Source organism: Aethalodelphis obliquidens, unplaced genomic scaffold (genome assembly GCF_003676395.1).
Source record: "Aethalodelphis obliquidens isolate GAN/ISIS:26980383/991018 unplaced genomic scaffold, ASM367639v1 scaffold4, whole genome shotgun sequence".
Taxonomy (NCBI): Eukaryota; Metazoa; Chordata; class Mammalia; order Artiodactyla; family Delphinidae; genus Aethalodelphis; species Aethalodelphis obliquidens.
The window spans coordinates 35,303,261-35,323,929 of NW_020837948.1; positions in this window are offsets into that span (position 1 = coordinate 35,303,261).

The window sequence follows — 20,669 nt, forward strand, 5'->3', positions numbered from 1 at the left end:
GGAGTTTGTAAGAAATTGATGCTTTCACAATTTCACTGTTGACTGCTTAGAAAAACATCTGTTTTTCTTTTTTGCAGGAGTTTTAATTATAATCTCCTAATTCCAGGAGTTAGGGGAAAGTAGTTATAATTTTATAATCCACAATATCATAATATCATGGCACTAAAGAAGGAAGCTCTGTGGGCAGAAGTAATTGTTGACGGATTATGGGGAAAATTTGGAGTAAGGGTCAGGAGACTTTAGTTCTTGTCCAGCCCCACTACTGACTGGCATGATGACCTTGGGATCTCAGTGTATTCATCTGTAAAATGAGGAATTCAGATGACTAGGTTTCTTTCACTAGAACACTGTATAACCCTCCTACAGTCCTCACTGCTTTGCTGCTTTACTGGAGGCTTCAAACCTAAGCTGTACACTGTGTTACAGCTCTAATATATATTGTGCTATTTCATTTTTTAAAAAACAAGGAAGAATGTATGTGTAGCTTTTGGTAGCCACTGGGCTTTATATCAAGTAACTCTTGATAGTTTTATACCTAAAGGGCAAAATACATCAAAGGGATGATCCACTCTGTAACTCCTGACATATTTTACCTTGTCATACAGATGCATTTTCAGATACATATGCCAATACTAAGGTTATACTCAGGGTCTTAAGGTATATTTGGACTTCTCAAATGAAATTGAGTTTTCTGTGTCTCCTAATATTTTGTATGTGGAAAAAAATTTCTATTTTAGCATTGGATGGGAGTAGTTAAGTTTTGTTGCCCGTGATGGCAGGACAAAGAGATAAGTGCTTAAAGGTATGTAGATTATCTACCTATCTGTCTATCTATCATCTGTCTGTCTATCTACATCCTAAATATTCTACTAAATGAAAGGCTTCTATGAAGTTGGTGCTGATTTCCCTATGAGCCTATTGAGTACTACAGACTCTCACCAAGAGTAAAAGTAGAAAAGAAGGCCTATTATCATCCACACTCTGCCCTTTCACCAAAAAGAAACGCTGTGCCTTTTGAGAATCCAGCTAGTCACAGGGATTTTTCTGACTCATTCAAAAGAATAACTCAGGTGCTTTCCAAAGAAGGATTTATTTTTTTCTGAGTAGCCAAACAAATTTCTTCCTATGCCAATGATTCACATGAGGAGCTGGCCTCAAAGCCAGAGATTAAAATGAAGCTGTCCTATTTCTCCTCCACTTCTCTCTTTGGAGCATACTTTGCTTTTGGAGTACACAGATACATTTTCAATCAAAAGTAAGCTCTTTTTTTGTTGTTTGTTTTTTAAACCATGTACAAAAAACTGTCACTGGTGGACGCCTGAAAATATATTTTCTCCTTATCCTAACTGAAAAGGTACAGTTATCATCGTTTCTATTAGTACTGCACCTGTGGAAAGGCAGAATCCACCCAGTCTAAATTCTTTGCTGCAAAGTCTCTGCCTCGGCCTATTTGGGTGCCTTGGCTCTTTTTTCCTGTTGTCGTCAGATTGACAGATTCTGTATTTCCTAATATTGATACCACCATCACTGACAAAAATAAATGGGATTTTCAACTACAAGTGAGTGAGATTCTTGGGTTTGTTTAGAACTCTACACTGGAATGGGAGCAGCCAAAGAAGTAATGCCTGGGCAACTGTCCTCAGAGCCAAAGTCCTGGGGCTGGATTATGAATAGCTGCTCAAGCCTTATTTGCTATGGGATGTTCCTAACTTCCCTCCAGTCAGAGGATTACTCCAAGAAGATGGTCTATGTGCTCAATTCTCCATTTCCCCTGTATATATGAGTTTGAAAATTCAAAGGGATAAGGTTGATAGGTACTCAGAAATTTTGTAAGGGAAATCTGTCTCAATGAGAGCTTAGTGTAGACTGGAACATAAAGTACGGCTTTACCTTATGATAATTCTTTCATAGATGAATCCCCAAAAGAGACACCACCTCCTTGAGGTCACATAGCTAACAACTCAGACTCACCCCCAGGTATGTCTTACTTTACAGCCTGGGTTTTCCACCCCACTAACGCTTTGCCATCTTTACTTTTAGATATTCACACAACTCCAGAGATCTCAGAGGTCTTGATAGGGTAGAAGTTCAAAATTACTCTATGCTTTTATCTAATTTATATATTCAATTTTCAGATAGGATATATGTGTTCAAATATTTTTCCACTATTTAAAATAATTTGAAAACTCCTCAATATTTTTTTTTCCCTATCTGCTTCTTGGTTCTGTCCTCTTCCAAAGAATAGAGGTAGGTGGGGGGATACATGTGCCAGACCAACTGACTTATTTTCTTCCCCTCAACCATTCATGCTCTTTTTGATATCTATTTATATATATTATGCATGTATATACATGTATACAAAGAGAAAGAGAGAAAGAGAGAGGTATACATACATACATCTTGCTGTTTTTCCTGAAACAACCTACTTCAGTTGTCCAAAGGTAATATTTTGGCTTAACAAGAAGTTGGCCTAGTTAGATCCAGTGACATATTCTGTTCCCTTTATCTTCTTGTTAACCTGTAAGTTTCAAAGGTGTGGGAGAATATCTTTAGTAGACATGTTTAGTGAGAACACTATTTTTCCAATAAATTCTGGGTGCTATTGGAAGAAATGAAATGGATATTTGTTTTGGGGTTTCCATCTGATTCACTTTAATTATGGTTATGATGTACAGAACGTATCAAGCTGTTTTGGACTTATAGCATATTAAGTTCTTTGGGATTTCAAGACTATAAAAATAGTGATAGGAGAGGAATCTTAAGAGACTGGGAACTGAAGGTTTGATACAGGGACAAGGACCAACATTAATGATTACAAATAGTACCAATAAAAAGGGATGCTTTTTTTTTGCTTTAAAGGTGAGGAAAAATTGGTGGGAAATCAAAGGATTTCATGAATACCTAAGCACTTATCAGCACTGTGGAGCATCACAGCTCAGGTGAGATAGTACTGCTTTCTGCCTGTGGGAATTAGAGACTTCAATGAAGAGCATTAGAGTCTCTCTCATTAGAGACTTCAATGAAGAGCATATGAAACTGCAACTATAGTCTGCGGAAATCAAGAGGACGATGAAGAACTCTGAGGAGTTAACACTAAGCTCAAATTAGTCAGAAGAGCTTCCACGAAGCCGCAAATCAATCACATGCACACAGATACGGAAAATGAAGGCCCAACTGCAGTATTCTCTACTAAGAGCAAGTAAAGAAGCAGCAGTGGGTGGCTTAGAACAGGGGTCCCCAACCCTCGGGCTGTGGACCTGTACCGGTGATCACGCCTGTTAGGAACCGCGCTGCACAGCAGGAGGTGAGCGGCGGCCAAGCAAGCGAACCTATTACAGCCTGACCATACCCCCCACCGCCCACGGAAAGATTGTCTTCCACGAAACCAGTCCCTGGTGCCAAAAAGGCTGGGGACCGCTGGCTTAGAAGACTTGAGCTTTCAGAAAATCTTTCCTTCTCTGTCTGAGACACTAGACCAGAAAGAAGGAGATCTGAGTTCAAGCTCTACCCCAGCACTTATTCCTAGTGCAGCATGGGAGAGCACTGGGCTGTTTTCCCATTTAGAACAAGGGTGCTTCAAAGGTTCTCCCAGCTGCGGCATCTAGGATTCTCCCAGGTTGGCCACCGCTAGCCCATACCTGCTCCCCTTCTGAATGCTCCTCTACCTGTAACAGGAGTCACCTAATTTTGTGGAGTTAGGTTGTCAGTCTCCTTCTCAGGTTCGATGTCTTCATCTGACTGGCTTCCTGGTCCTCTCTTTGTGTCACATCACCTCTGGCTTATCCTTAGTCTTCTATTTCAGGTTGCATTGCTTGTTCTTTCTGCCTCTGCTCCCTAAACTGGGCTCCTCTCTGGATTGATTTTGTCTTGTCTTCCACCCACTCCCACTCCTGCCTTCCGAAGCCAAGTAAATTACCAGAGTTTAGATATCTTAACTCTAAAGGAGAGCAATACAGGACAAAAATGAACTTTAGGTATACTAAGTGATTCTAGAGTGCAAGTTATGAGAAAATGAAAAGCATAAGGATCCTAGAAAACCTTTGTTGCTTTTACAAATACATTAGATAATCAGTTGAAGAAAACAAGTATTTGGTATTTATTAAAGACATCTGGGTTCAGCTGAAAAGAGTAAAGATAACACACTCTGTAAAAAAAAATTTGAATTTAAACAGGTAGTTTATTAATTTTCACATCCCAAATTAGATTTTCCAATGCACAACTTTTCCTAAGAATGGCAAAAAAAAACCATTAAGAAATAATAAAGATATATAAAATTTTAATTTACCTCAGAACCCTTGATAGTGAAGATAAAAATCACTCATCACCAGGATTTTCTGAAAGAAACATGTGGAAAGTTCTGTGGAAACTATGTTCCCTATCATAGTCTGGCTCTTGCTATGCCTTGTCACGTCTTACTTCTCTTTTAGCTTTTACCTTTGTGCATCACTTTCTCAGCAGTAACTGACCTTTGTTTTATAAATGTTTGCCCGTATCAAAACATAAACTGCTTTGCACACAGTAATTTTTGATCCATCTGCTACGGCCTTTGTTAACCATGACATCCCTGAGTGGAATTTTGTAACCAGAGAATCACACATCCACCTGCACTGCAGTTTGTGGCAGAATTCTGCAATGATCACAGCAATGCAACTTTTTAGTGGATGACCATTAGAAAAAAAAGTCCTCATTGCATAATGTGATTTGGGTGCTCAGCAGTTAAAGCTTGAATGCTTCCTGTAACTTCCAGGTTTCCAGAAGCTCCTAGAAGCTAGATTGTCCTACAGAAAGAGAGAGACTGAACTCTAGAATTAGATAAATCTAGATTTGAATTTGTGTTCCACTGTTTACAGTCTGAGTGATGCTAGGCAAGCTTTTTCACCTTTCTGAGCTTCTGCTTCCTTTTACTTACAATGGGAATAATACCTTATAGCAGGATTTCTTAGCCTTAGCACTATTGGCAATTCTTTGTGATGGGACCCCTCCTGTGCACTGTAGGCTATTTGGCAGCATCCTTAGCCCCTCTCCCCACTAGATACCAGTAGTACATCTATAGTTGCGACAACCAAAATTTCTGCAGACTTTGCCAAATGGACCCAGGGTTAGAAATTACCCCTGGTTGACAACCACTGCCTTACAAAACATGAGAATCAAAAACAATATTTGTGAAGTGCTTCATATATGGAAATAACTAGTTATTAACTGGTACCCTCTCGGATATCTTTTTTTTTTTTTTTTTTTTTTTTTGCTGTATGCGGGCCTCTCACTGTTGTGGCCTCTCCCGTTGCGGAGCACAGGCTCCGGACGCGCAGGCTCAGCGGCCATGGCTCACGGGCCCAGCCGCTCCGTGGCATATGGGATCTTCCCGGACTGGGGCATGAACCCGTGTCCCCTGCATCGGCAGGCAGACTCTTGACCACTGTGCCACCAGGGAAGCCCTTGGATATCATTTTAAACTCTGATTTGAGTTAGTATTTTGGGTACTGAGAATAAAACTACGCAGATGAATGAGACAGGAGCCAGGAGCCTGGTGATCGTAAGGGTGTAAGGGGTCACTGAGCTGGAGTCAGGCATGAAAGCAATCTGGATAATAGATGTTGGGTGGCATAGATTATAGTGTACTACTGATCTCTCCACCAGCCTCATTTAATTAGGTAGAGAGGAGGGTAATACTTTTTGTTTGAGAAGTGGGTAAATGATTTAATTTGGGAGGACAGGAGCAATTTGGACATATGGCATTCGTCAATGATAACACTGGGGAGTTTCTAAGAGCAACTAACAAACAAAACAACCCAGAGCCATCCAGGAGAGTGTCTTTCTTTGAGAAATACATATTGCAGTTCAGGATCTGTTATTCTTTCAGCAAGATCTTAAAAACGCCTCTCAAGAGAAAGTTCAGTTTTCAATCTCCCCTCTGTTGTGTTATTGCGTATTAGGTAATATTTCAACATGATTTACAATGTAGTATATGAATTATTAGTTGAGAAATCCAGAAATCTGTGCCCGTTTCCTCCTCTGCAACTGTAAATACTTCCTTAGAAATCTTTGTGGCAATACACTATATACTCTGGATATTGCTCTATGTAGTGTGGACGGTTCTATAAATTATCTTGAAAGGAAAAGGGTAGTAAATGTGAGTCATGGCACCACACGCTGCTATAAATAAACAGGGGTGGGCTCAGTGACATTTTGAAGTCATTCAGAAGTGTTTTGTGAGGTCACCTGTCCTATTAGATGCATACTCTTATTAATGGTTTCTCCGCCTTTTTTTTTTTTTTTTGAGAGAAGACCAAGAGGAGCTGGGGAAGAAGTTAGGGGAGTAGAGATGGTGGAAGGACATGTCAGCACTGGCAGTTATATTTATTAACTCAATTACCTGGGGGTACAAATAAAAACGGTAATCATGAGGCCATCTAAAAGGCATTAGCTGTTTTACTGCTAATGGGGCCCTTGCCAACATGAAATGGAACCAGATGCTCTTGGTGGGTGCCGGCAGCTGTTTGGTAGCACAGAATCAAATAGGTTGGACTCGGGTAGGGCATCTGGACGAATGACAAAAATGCTTTGTATTTATAGAGTGTCTTTATTCAAGGAATACCAACACATGCTTTGCAAAACATGAATGCACGAACACTTACAGGGCCTCCCCTGGGGAGACAGAATGAAATTTTATGGATGGCAAGAACTATATGCAGGAGCACATAGAGGTGTGCCTTCCCAGGCCATCTGTGATAGACTGAGCTATCAAATCTTAACTGACATATGCCCCAGGTTTTCCTTCTCCTTCCCAGCTCTGCAGCTGAGGCTGCTCTAGAAGTTTCAGTGCCCACTGTGAATCTGTCAACCTAAGTATCCAGTAAGCTGCTCGGGAGGTGGCATCAACTCTGTACTCTGAGGTCTAGAATTTTATGAACAATTACAGGGTGATCCTTGGACTGCTAAGGCTTCAGGGATGGCATGTGAATATTTAGATCTTTTATTCATTTACCGTACATTTATTAAAAACACGTGGAATGCTAAACACTGGGTTGGAGAAACAGCGTCATGGAAAACAGCATTGTCCCACACAGAGCTCTCAGGACACACTGAAAAAAAAAAACAGCTGGCATTCATAATACATCTAGGCAACTGTGATGGACACATACAGTCTGAAATATTTGTGGGTGGTTAGGAGAGACTTCTTGGAAGTCAGGAGAAAGGCATGATCAAGCTAGATCAGAAGGAAGAGCAAGAGAAAACCAGGTAAAAAATGAAGAAAATAGATGATGTCACGTGAATGGCAGATATGTCTAAAGGTCTAGTGGTAAAAAAGCATTTTCCACTACAGGAACAGCAAATGGTTCCAGAAATTAGGAGACAGGGAAGAAGATGGAGAAAGGGAGAATAGAGAAAGATGAATTGAAGAATTATGTAAAGGACTAGACTTGTTACAGGCACACGAAGGATTTCAGATTGTGTGCTGAGGCTGTCCTGGAAGACACCTAAAGGAAAAAGACAGGATTTTCCCTTTATAAAGGTCATTCTGCTGGCATTCTGAAAGTGAGTGAAACTGGAAACAAGACCAACATGTGGCAGCGGCAGTAATCCAGAATTGAGCAATGAGAATCTGGCAGTGTGCAAGCAAAAAAAAAAAAAAAAAAAGGAAGGATTTTAGAAATACATAGCAAATGGAATCCTCAAGACTTGATTATCTGGATGAGTGGTTGAATGATCTGAACTGACTGGCAGTTCTTGCTAGAGTTGGTCTATTTCTGATCCTCTTACTCTGGAGTATAGCCACTGGGGTCCTAATCCACAGTGACTTAAGTGTACCAGGGCCCTGCCTATGTGACATGGCTTGAACTACAATATTTCCTCGCAGGCCATCATGGCTGTCAAAGGTGGGGCTCAGATTCTGTTACACTTACAATTTCAGGAAAAGCGTTAACCTTCCATTTCTTGGAGATGGAAAGTCCCCTTTTGATGATTATCAATTATATTAGCCATGCAGATTGTTCAAATAGCTTAATAGACTGTAAAACGATTTACAAACCTGAAGAATTTCCATGTGCTCTTCCTGCTTATGGTGCATTGCAATGATCGCTCTGACAGGGCAAGGGTGGAGACAGGTAATGACTCTAATATTTTTAACCTCTGCTTTCCATAAAGAAGGTACTTCTCAAGAAGACTATGGAAGTGCTCACCTTGCTATTCTCCTTTCAGTAGCATTGTTTACTACACTAGGATTAAAATTAAAGAAATTGGATCCAATCAGAAGACAGAGGAATTGATTTAGTTGACATTTCTTTGTTAACTATTGATAAAGAGGTGAAGTTAAATATTTTGAATATTTGTCATATTGGTTATTTTCTTCAATCATTACTTTTTTATTTTTATTTGTGGTGTTTTTTACTTATAAATTTTCTTTTTTAAAAATTTTTGTGGCGGACACACGTTAAGGTGATCATCAACAAGTCATGCCCTTATACGATCTCCTCCTAATAGAATATGAGAAAGGTGATGGGATTACATTGTATTATATAAGACTCTTATCTTAGCGGACAGAAGTGAAATTCCCCGTGGCACTGAAGAGGCAATTTACCATGCTGTAAGAGGTCCTTTAAGAGGAAAGGAATTGCTGGTGGCATCTGGGATCTGAGGTTGTTCCCTGGCAGACAGTCTGCAAGAAAATGGGGATTTACTTCCTACAACCAAATGGAATTGAATTCTGCCAACAACTACATTAGCTTGGAAGAGGACGCTGGGCTCCAGAACACAGCAATATGACACATTGATGGCAGCCTTGTGAGGCTCTGAGAGTGAGGGGAGAGGCTGTTTTATGCCTGGACTCCTAAACCATGAAACCCAGATAGTAAATGTACATTGCATTAAATTACAAAGTTTGTGGTAATTTGTTATCCAGTAATAGATAAGTAATACAGTTGTCATTTGATCAAATCTGTTTTTGTGTGACTTTTCCCATTGTTTTAGTTATGCAGAAATATTCTGCCCATATAAAGATCATGAAATAGTCACCTACTGGTGTGTTCAAGTTCAGAATAAATGCCTGATACTTGCTAGAAAAGAAAATTAAAGAAGTCTCCAAATTACCAATTCATTCATTCATTCATTCACTTATTCATCCCAATAAAGCTACCAACCTCCTTAACACCAACTATATACAAAGTACATGGTAAGTAAGCCACAGTTCTATCTTTGAGAGGTTGTAGTCAGGTGTAGATAGAGGCTGACTATAAACAAATATTTTCTCTATAATGGGATAAAAAACTACAACAGAGGCATATATAAGAATTAATATCAATATCTAAGAGAAAAATTATTTTCCTTAGTGAAAAATAACAGAAAGACTTCAAAAAGAGTTATTCTTGACTTGAATGTCAAATATGAATATGAGTTTTTCAGGCACTGAAGAAGAGAGGAAGATACGCCAGGAAGAGGAAAAAATGTGTGTGAAGATATGAAAATATTTCGACTAGATTTTAAGCTCAGTGAGGGTGAATCCGTTTCTGGCTTTACCACTTTTGCATCCCCAGCACTTAGCACTTTGCCTTACCCAAATAAATCATTAATATGCTCTGAATACATGAAAAAATGAAGACATGCAATCATGCAAGAAATAATCACAAATGTTCAGGAAATAGAAAAATGTTTGCTGTGGCTGGACCATGGAGTGAGGTAGTGACCAGAGTGTGAGTGGCAACAGTAGGGGGAGAGGAAAGGCCCAGTTTATGTAGAGTCCTTACATTTGATATCTATTCAGGGTGAAATGGGATGACCGGCCACTTTTATCTGACAACAGAGTAGTTATTTATTTTGCACAAGAGCTTTTTAATATGACAATAGTTACAAAGGTAGAAATACTGATTTCTTTAGCTTTTTTAAATAAAAATTCACTCTATTAAATTTTTCTTCTGACAATAATCCAAACATACAGCTAAGATGGTATGGTTTTAAAAGCATTAGCAGGGGGTGGGTGTCAATATAGCTATACTGTGAAAAATAATGTAAGACTGCTGTCCAGGCACCAAGATAGTTTGCTACCTAGATTCCTGCTCTGTGAAGCCAACCTTGTCCTTTCCATATTCTGTTGACTTTAGCAATGCCAACAAGCCTAATCTGCTGTCCTGACATTGTTGCTACGTAAAACCTTCGGGATTTTCATGACCTCTATTATCTCAAAACATTAGTGTGATGTAACGTGGTTGGTCGGGGACCTCTATTGGGTGTGTGGGTGTTCCAAATGGTGCTCATGCAATTTACAGGCCAGTTTCTAAAATTATTGAAGTGGTTCCCTGTGATGTTATTTCTGATGTAATTTCTCAGGAATGTCTACCATAATTATCATCTCCTTGACTCTCATAATCTGGAGTTGAGAAGTTTTGTGAACTTAATACATTATGAAGACAGACTTGAAAGAAGCTGGTGATGATATAATTCCTCTCTTCTGTGCTCCCTAGGAATTGAGTTGAGACTAGAAATTTCCTATCTAGGTAAAATGCATCACTGAATAAAATGACTAAGGGTGCTTCCTGACCAGAATTGCTCATAATGAGGTAAAATTGCCTTAGATCTAGAAGAAAATAATATTTCTAATAGACACACAAATGAATATACACAGACTGTAAATATAGTAGCTTTAAAGAGATTCTGCTGAACTGATATCATTAAAAAGGCCCAAATGATCATTTGTGCCGTCCCTCAGCACCGCATGATGCACTCCTGGGCCTTCAGCATTTTACAGCAATAAAAATCTGTTTGCATTTCCATGCTCATTATTGGAGGCATTCTACCACTGGGAAAGATTTAAATTTCCATAAAAAATGCAATGAATCTAGAGCTGACATAAATGTGCTTATAAGATGACAAGTTATGATCAGTGCCTCCTTGGATGTGGTGGTCTCCATTTATTAATTCTAGCAGGAGGTCAGTGCATCGGCTGCTCATTAGTCACTTCCCTTTCAACGAAATGACTTTTAAAATGTAACAGTGCATAAATGTACCTGTTGTTCCATAACATGCGTGTTAAATACTTCAGTCTTGAGTGACTCAAAGTAACCCATATTTGGCGATGGATTTGCATTGGTGCTTTGTCTCCTTGTTCTCCAATTCTACTCTGATGGTGTTTCCTCTTATTTGAAAAACTGACAAAGGGTTAAGTGCATGATTACGAGGCACCTAGTTTAGGTCTGATGAGTTTGCTAAGGTGAGATGTTCTGGAAGTTAAGGAGATCTATGTGCAATGCCACGAAAGGCTGACTGATTATATACCAACATGCCTACAAGGAATTACCTGGCTGTTGGCAAATAAGACTAAGCTATATTCATACTTCATAAAAATTACAAACATAAGCACTAATGTCCACATACCCATAAATGCACAGAAACACAGCAGTCAAAATGAGCATGATTAGCTTCTTCTGAGGTACTTATGCTTTTGGTTCCTTGTACCTAATCTGTGCATATTTATTATTTGCTTTCATTAACTAGTAGATAATAGGTAGTGGGTTCCAAAGGCTCAAGAAAAAAACGTAGGAATTAAAAAATATACATAGTATATTAAAATTAAATGTGATAGAAACCCCATATATCTTCCTAAAGAATGTTAAATTCCTCTAACATGTTATATCAGTCATGGTTTACCTCAGTTCAGGTGTCATAGTTTGGGTATGACAAAGCTACTGCTCTAATCTGAAGAACTTTGTGATGAATTATAATAATATATGAAGTGATAAATAACAAGTCATGCTAAATCTGGATGAGGATAAATTTTGAGAAAAGAGAGACTTAACACTCAAGCCAGCTGAGGAGGGTATTAAAATATTATGCAAGATAATTACATACAGATTCTCAACAAAATAAATATAATAAATAAAGGCACAAAGCACTGTGGAAAGTATTTGTGGCAGAGTGAATCTGGGTAAATGAATAACACTGTTAAAGCTGATTTTTAAAATAAAAAACAAAATGAAAAACATGTAAAATTTAAAGATAAATATTCTTAAGTGAAAAGAGTATATAGTATTAGAGTATGTAGTAATTTACTCAAGGTAAAATAGAAACTTGCAACAATTATTTGTGTAATGGACTAGAATATGAAAAGAAGATGATATTTTAAAATATGTTTTACTTAAACTATATTGACATACACTTGCATCATGCCTGTTTTCTAAAGAACGCTATTTACCTTTAGATATTGTTTATTATTTTACAAACGAGCATTTTATGATTTAAACATCAGATTGAAAGTTGACTAGTCACCTTGGTAATAACACACTGTATTATGTATTCTATAAATCATTTAAAAATTCTTACCTGACCTTTTTGGTTTAGTTGCCATCTAGTGGATTTGTTACTTAAAGATATGGACAAATTGATGTATTTACTACAATCATATCCCAATTAACCCTAGGCTAGCCAATATATTTAGAATTGTGTTTATTTTATTTGCATCTTTGCTTATTTAAATATGGGACTATTTAGCAAGTGTGCTGTCATTATGTACTCAGTACCTATTTGTTACATTATTGAAGATTAAATCTATTACTTCAAAGATTCATCCATTAATTCTAAAAGGCATCACTAAATTTAGTTATAAAATTCACATTTTTATTAATAAAGTAAGAACTATAACTTCACTAAATCTTAATACTCCAACTGCGCCAAAGAAATGTAGAAAAATAACCTAGTTTTGAAGAAGAGTCAGGATTTTTTTTTTTTCATTTCAATTACAAGGAAAAAGATTAAGGGAGCTTTGACATTTATCTGGGTCTATGGTAATGGTTATAGATTTTAAACACATTTAAGGATTTATTACTATATTAGTCTCTATTTTTCCCTCACCGAGTATTATGTAAGTCTATGAATTTTAATTTTTTAATCACTCCACTCAAAAAGAAATGGGCAAATATTATCAACACATGACTTTGTTCCTCATGTCTTTTATAATTTCATGCAATAGTCAAAAGCAAAAGCTGCAAAGTAAAAAAATAAAATTAAAAGTTTTCTAATTGTCTTGACTGTAGTAAAACAAAACAAAATAAACAAAACTAATTTCTTAACAGCTAATATTTGTGCCACAAAGCTAAACAATTGAATTAGACTGAGTTAGATGATGTGTGTTTCAAGTTATTACTGTATCTAGAAGAACTGCAACTTACAAAAGGAATTTTTATGTTCATCCTTCCTTGATCAAGAGTTTTGGTTGGAGGGCTGTCTCTCTCTCTCTCTCTCTTTTTCTTTTTCTCCCTCCTTCCCTCTCTGCCTTTCTCCTTCTCTCTCTCCACATTAAATCCCCCAAACCTGTGAAACAGGTTCATGAGGATTTGATGTACTGGTTAAAATGGCTTCTTTTTAAAATTTATGCTTGGTTGGGTTTGTTTTGTTTTACTAGGGAGCAGAAATTAAGGATCTGAATATTCTTATCTTGCCAGATATTAGTCTTTCATATTTGAATGGAGCCTAAATTTTTTTTTCCCATAGATGACTGAGTTGTTTATGAACTAGAGTAGAATGGGAAGTTAAGGGTCTACTTTTGTTCTGACTTTTGACATCCAGTCCAATTGCCAAGTAAGACTCTTTGAGTCTTCTTTTCACCAACAGTGGAATAAAAACCACTTCAAAAACACAATGGCTGGGCTTCCCTGGTGGCGCAGTGGTTGAGTCTGCCTGCCGATGCAGGGGACACGGGTTCGTGCCCTGGTCCGGGAAGATCCCACATGCCGTGGAGCGGCTGGGTCCGTGAGCCATGGCCACTGAACCTGCGCGTCCAGAGCCTGTGCTCCGCAACGGGAGGGGCCACAACAGTGAGAGGCCTGCGTACCGCAAAAAAACCCAAAAAACCCCACACTGGCTACATCCCTGTCATGTAGATCTTAAAGTGTTAACAGATAAAAGGAGAATAAGGAGAATTCCAATCTAAACTTTTCTCCTGGAACAATAAGAAAACAAAGAAACAAACAGGGCAGGGGAAGCCTCCCGTGAAGCCTCTGTGAATTAAGCTGTTACACCTCTGGCTTCTCTTTCTTGGATATACAATGGTAGGGAATCCTAATTTAACTTCCACAACGTCATGCTACTGCCACAATGCATAAGGGGTTTAGGACTGCAGCCAGAATTCAGGGAATAAGCTAGTAAATCCTGATCCAAATCTCTTTTCAAAATTACATTTAGAGATCACATGTCTGGAGTTCTCTTTCTGCATTATCATAATATAGATTTATGGTGTCATATATAATACATATTTACATGATTAAATTTCCCTACAATTTTCATAGCTGTTATGAGAATTTACTGAATATAAAACACTTTATGCAATATTTACAAAGAAATGTTTTTACTACTAAAGGAACTAATATAATGCCTAATAATTTTTATTGTTACTCATAAGGGCCTGTTAAAAAAAAAAAACTCTTAAAATCTTGTGGTTGTATGAGTTTGACTATTTTATATTCTGCATATAAGTGAGATCATATAGTATTTGTATTTCTGTGTCTAGCTTATTTCATTTAACATAATGCCTCCAGGTCCACCCATGCTATCACAAATGGCAGGATTTCCTTCTTTTTTTAAGACTGAGTAATATTACATTCTATCTATTGATCAATCGATATATATATCACACTTTCTTTATCCATGAATGAACATTGATGGACATTTCAGTTGTTTGTGGGGAGGTCATGGTTAAATAGCACAAAACTTCAGTTGTACAAGGTAAGTTCAGAGATCTACTCTACAGCATAGTGCTTAAAACTAATAATACTGTATTGTATACTTAAAGTTTTCTAAGAGGGTAGATCTTATGTTAAGTATTCTAACTACACACACACACACACACACACACACACACACACACAAATAATAATAATAATAAAGAGGGGTGGGAGGAAACTTTGGAAGGTGATGGATATGTTTATGGCCTCAATAGTGGTAATGGTTTCAATGGTGTATACGTATCTGCAAACTCTTAGAGTTGTATACCTTAAATAAGTACAGCTTTTTATACGTCAATTATACCTCAATGAAGTGGTTGAAAAACACATCCTTTGGTTGATTACGAATATTTATGCCTCCCTATAATGATTACCTTGGAAGATCCCTTCCTAAACCAAATCTGGCTTTGGCCATGTAATTTGTTTTGGCCTTTTGGATAATGGGTCAATATCAAACATGACAAAGGAGCAGAGACTTGAAAAGTGCTTCCATATTGTTGCTCCTGGGATAGCCTAACACATATTAAGAGATATATGGCTCAGGCAGCCCCACTGCCTACACTGATAGCCAGTCACCCACAAAGCAGCACTTTCCAAATGACCAACATTTGACTGCAGATGTATGAGAAAACACATCCCAAACCAGCAGAAGGATCACTTAGCTGAGTTCAGGCCAAATTGATGACCCACAGAATTGTGAGCTAGATAAATGTTTGTTTTTTCTGCTACTAAAAGTTGATACGGTTTATTATGCAGAAAAAAAGCTAACTGATACAAAAGTTGGCACCAGAAACAAGGCACTGCTGTAATAAGAATGTAAAACACGTGACACTGGCTTTGGGACCATGTGGCAGGCAGTAGCAACAAGGAAACTGTTCATGCGGTCCAGAAAAGCAGTGAGAAAACTGTTAGTAAAGGCTGAAAAAACTGGTGAGGAAATTGTTATTAGAGGCTAGAAAAATGGCAACTTGCGTGTGTCTGTAACAAACAGCTGGCAAAACTGTCACTTGTGGTATCTTGGAATCTCAAAAAAGTATCTAAAACTTTTGCGGTCTGCTTAGAAAGGATGTTTAAAACATGTGTTAGATATTCCTAACCATATAAAATAAAGCATTATAACAAGTTAAGCTAAACAGGGAACAATTTAATGTGTAAGCAGAATTTAGAGGAAATACAGAGGGATAGGACTTGCTGTATTAGGAAATAAAACTGGCTTTCATTTCATTCTCCCTAGCTTATAAATGTTTTTCAAAGAAAATGCAGTCTGAGGAGAAGTCTTCAGGCAAGGATAAGATTGCAAAAACCATAAACTTCTGTTCAAACTTCTAAACTATTTAAGTCAGTGCCTAGTAGACACTATAACTTCAGCACTATTGACATTTGGGGCCAGATAATTCTTTATTGTGGGAGTGTCTTGTGCATTAAAAGATGTTGAAGAACATATCTAGCCTTTACGCACTAGATGACAGAACACCACCCTCACAACAACTGTAACAACCAAAAAATGTCTCTAGACATCTTCAAATGTCTCCCGACGAGCAAAAGCACTGAGAGCCATTAAGTCAGACAAAAGCGATTCTAAGGATCTTTATGACATTTTCCACAGATGCATGAAATGCCCAGAGTGGAGAGAGACCTATCTCAAACAGGACTGTTGTCGTTATCTTCTGTGGAACAGAGTGGGCCATAATCTGATGCACAGAAATTCCACAGATTTTTAAGAGAGTTGTATTAATAAGTGACCACACTAAATTAGACAAACATGGAATGAGGTTGCTCAAGTTGCCAAAAGACTTCTGGGCCTTTCTATGGACAAGTAGCAGGCTGAGAAAGCTACTACACTGCATGTACAGACCATTTTTCACATAAAAGAAAAAAAGGAGTGAGTGGATCAATCCAAGAATCCAGAGAGAAGAGCCAAGAACAATGGAAAATAATGGACTGGGGAGTCACTGGCCGGAAGCAGAACCAAGTCCTCGTAAAGGAACATTCCCTGCTCTCAGTGTAAGGGCCTGGGCAACAGGTCCCTCTCAAGACTACAGAAGAGTTACACAGCAACAGACTGTGCCTCTTGTTTCCTCCCTTTCTGAAATGGAGAATCTTTTGTGACTATCGCATTCCTACCTCACTATCAAGTGCTGGATGTGAGGAGGACAGATGATTTGACTTTATTTTATAGGTTCCTGAATCAAGTATAACTATATCAAAGGATATCCATTAAATTTGATTGTAGATTTTGTGCTCTTGGATTTTGAAGTTATCCAGTGAGATATTTAATGAGTTATCTGCGTAATGAGTCTTATTATCCAATTAGACTTCTGGGGATCCTAGTAAGAAATGAATGTGTTTTGCACTGTGAGGAAAGTGAAGCATTAAGGTCTCAAGACAGACTGTGGTAGATACTCTTTAAATATGGTTCTCCATTTATTCATGCCTTGCATATTCATGTCCTCTGGTTATCTCCTCTATCAGTGAATCTGTCTATCCACATGCCTTATTTTGGCAAATAGCATAATAGCAAATCTACTTGATATAAACAGATGATTGAAAAGCACTTGCTTATTGGAGCTTACCCTCTCCTGATGCTCTCTGATGTACATTTCCACATTGTGGAGATACCTGGGCTAGCCTACTGGATGAGGGACACATGTGACTACGGCCATTCTTATCTCAGCTGATGAATCAAGCCCCAGAAGCAGAAGCAACTCAGAAGCCAAAGTAGCAACTAAACACAGAATCATGAATGAACTGAGCCAAGACCAGCCTAGCTGAGCCCAAGTGAAATTATTAACACATATACAAAATGCTGAGCAAAATAAGTGGTTGCTGAATTAAGCCAGTAAATTGTGAGGTAGTTCGTAATATAATCATCAAACAACTATTCCCTGAAAATGTGTTGCTAATTGCAATTCATGTTAAAAATACTGTAAGAATGTTAGATTTCCATACCACCCGAATTTCCTTTTTACTGTGCTTGCACAAAGCCTACCCATAGTAGGTCCTCAATCCATATTTATGAAGAAAAATTAATTGTAAGCAGGCTTTAATTGGTTTAGATAGTGGCATCATGTTTTCAGCTACCAAATTGTTTTCTTTGATGACTTGGAAAAGTATTTCACCTTTAGATCGGTCCTCTTTTAATTTCACGTGATTCAATCTCTCCCCTTCCTTTCATCCAATTCTAAGGGAGGCTTTGTGGTTAAAGCAAGCTTCTAGTAAAGCCTGTCAAAATTCTCACAAACTAAGATCAATATGATGATTTATAAACAGTTGCTATTTTCCCTTAAAAATTACTCTAAATGATGAGGATGCCCTTTATTAATAAGGTTATAGAGACAGAGCTCATTTGCATAACCAGATGAAAAGGGAGCTAGAGAGGGCAGCTCTCCATTCTCATGTGTGAGGAAAACAGGAAATAGCAATATGCTCAATAGGCTATGTGCATGGTCTAATCACAGGGCTCTGTATGTCACTTTATTAATTAACATATAAATAGCTGCTATTTAAATCTCTGTCTTTGAATGAATCACTATAAGACACATCAACCAGATATTCCCATTAATGAGATGGCATTGCAAATATAGTAGAAAATGGGTATCTCTATTAGTATACTTGGAAATTGGAGGAAATGGTGAAGAGTGTGGCAGATGTCTTCATCAGACAAAGAGCTGTTTGACAGGCACCCAGATCCACTGACCCGAACACCCCTGGGGAATGGGAAATGAGCCAGAACATGTGGGGGATAGAGCTGTCTGTGTATTACCTATTATGAAAAGATTTTCTTATTGCTTTTTCATAGTTTTATGGGGTTCACTTTCACAACAGATCCCAGGCAGTGTCATTTCATTTGAAGACAGGGCTGCATCTGACAGAATGGGAAAGAAGTTATTCATGGTCCCTATTATCTTACAAAATATTTAAAACGAAATCACTGCTACCTCTTACTGAAAAACAGCTTGTTAGACAATGTTCTGTCCTATTAAATATCAAGTCATAGAATTGCATGGGATATATATTTATAATATATATATATAAAATGCAAGCATACTCCAAAGAACTTAGAATAATTTAATTTTTAACCAAGAAAAATTATTATTGTTTTTCCAGGCCAACAACAAAAATGTAATATCCAGCAAAATGTTTGTACTGAAAAGTAAAGAGAAACAAATGACGGCATGTCCCTACCTGAATAAAATTAAAATAATTCAGTTAAAAATTATTTCTCCAGGTACATTATTTTTATAGCTATTTTGACTTAAAATATTAAATTGTACGTAGCTTTATCACATAAATTAAATCTATGATTTCATATATTGAGATCCTTTATAATCTTTCACAAATAATCCTTTCTGATACTATATATCATTTTATAATAGAACAATAATTTATTTCATAGTAGTAGTTTCATATGGATGTCTCCTATATATGAGGGCACTATGTATCTTAGATTTTCTTAAATAGCTCTCTTTTCAAATAACATTTCTCTACAACCTTCAATGGATTATTAAGCCTAGTATTCACCTATGCTGCTTAATTTGCTTACAGATGAACCTATTTGCAGGGCAGGAATAGAGACACAGACGTAGGGAACAGACGGGTGGACATGATGGAGGGAGGTAGGATGAATTGGGAGATTGGGATTGACATATATACACTACAAGTGTAAAATAGATAGCTAATGGGAACCTGCTGTAGAGCACAGGGAGCTCAGCTCCATGCTCTGGGGTGAGCTAGATAGGTGGGATTGGGGTGAGGTGCGTAAGAGGGAGGTCCAAGAGGGAGGGGATATACGTATACATATAGCTGATTCACTTCATTGTACAGGAGAAACTAACACAACATTGTAAAGCAATTATAACCCAATTAAAAAAAAAACCTTACCATTAGAGAATGAAGTATTTTTTAACAATTAGAAAGTGATACACTGAAGTCTTCCTTATAATTACATCAGTTTTTGCAGGTCCTTTTAGAACCATTAATCCCACAGTGGCTAACTGAGTGCAATGAAGTGGCTACAGGGTTAATTAATATTTTTTGGATTATACGATGTTCATATATCTGTACTTTTGGGGTACAATTTTTTAATCATGATATCTTATTTTAAAAAATGACAGTGAGGGACTTTGCTGGCTGTCTGGCAGTTAAGACTCTGTGCGTCCCCTGTAGGGGCACACCTAGATCTGGGGTTGGGTAACTAAGATCCTGCATGCTGAGGGGTGAGGCCAAAAAAATAAAAATAATTTTAAAAAAGGACAATGAGAGGGCTTCCCTGGTGGCGCAGTGGCTGGGAGTCCGCCTGCCGATGCAGGGGACATGGGTGCGTGCCTCGGTCTGGGAAGATCCCACATGCCGCAGAGTGGCCAGGCCCGTGAGCCATGGCTGCTGAGCCTGCGCGTCCAGAGCCTGTGCTCTGCAATGGGAGAGGCCACAACGGTGAGGGCCCACGTACCGAAAAGAAAAGAAAAAGGACAATGAGAGAAGAGAGTGTGGTGGGGAGATGGCGAATATCTCTCAGAGATCTCCATCTCAACACCAAGACCCAGCTCCACTCAAGGACCAGAAAGCTACAGTGCTGCACACCCTATGCCAAACAACTAGCAAGACAGGAACACAATCCCATCCATTATCACAGAGTCTGCCTAAAACCATACTAAGGCCACAGACACACCAAAACACACCACCAGACATGGACCTGCCCACCAGAAAGACAAGGTCCAGCCTCATCCACCAGAACACAAGCACTAGTCCCCTCCACCAGGAAGCCTACACAACCCACTGAACCAACCTTAGCCACTGGGAACAGACACCAAAAACAACGGGAACTACGAATCTGCAGCATGTGAAAAGGAGAACCCAAACACAGTAAGTTAAGCAAAATGAGAAGACAGAGAAACACACAGCAGATGAAGGAGCAGGGCCAAAACCCCCAGACCTAACAAATGAAGAGGAAATAGGCAGTCTACC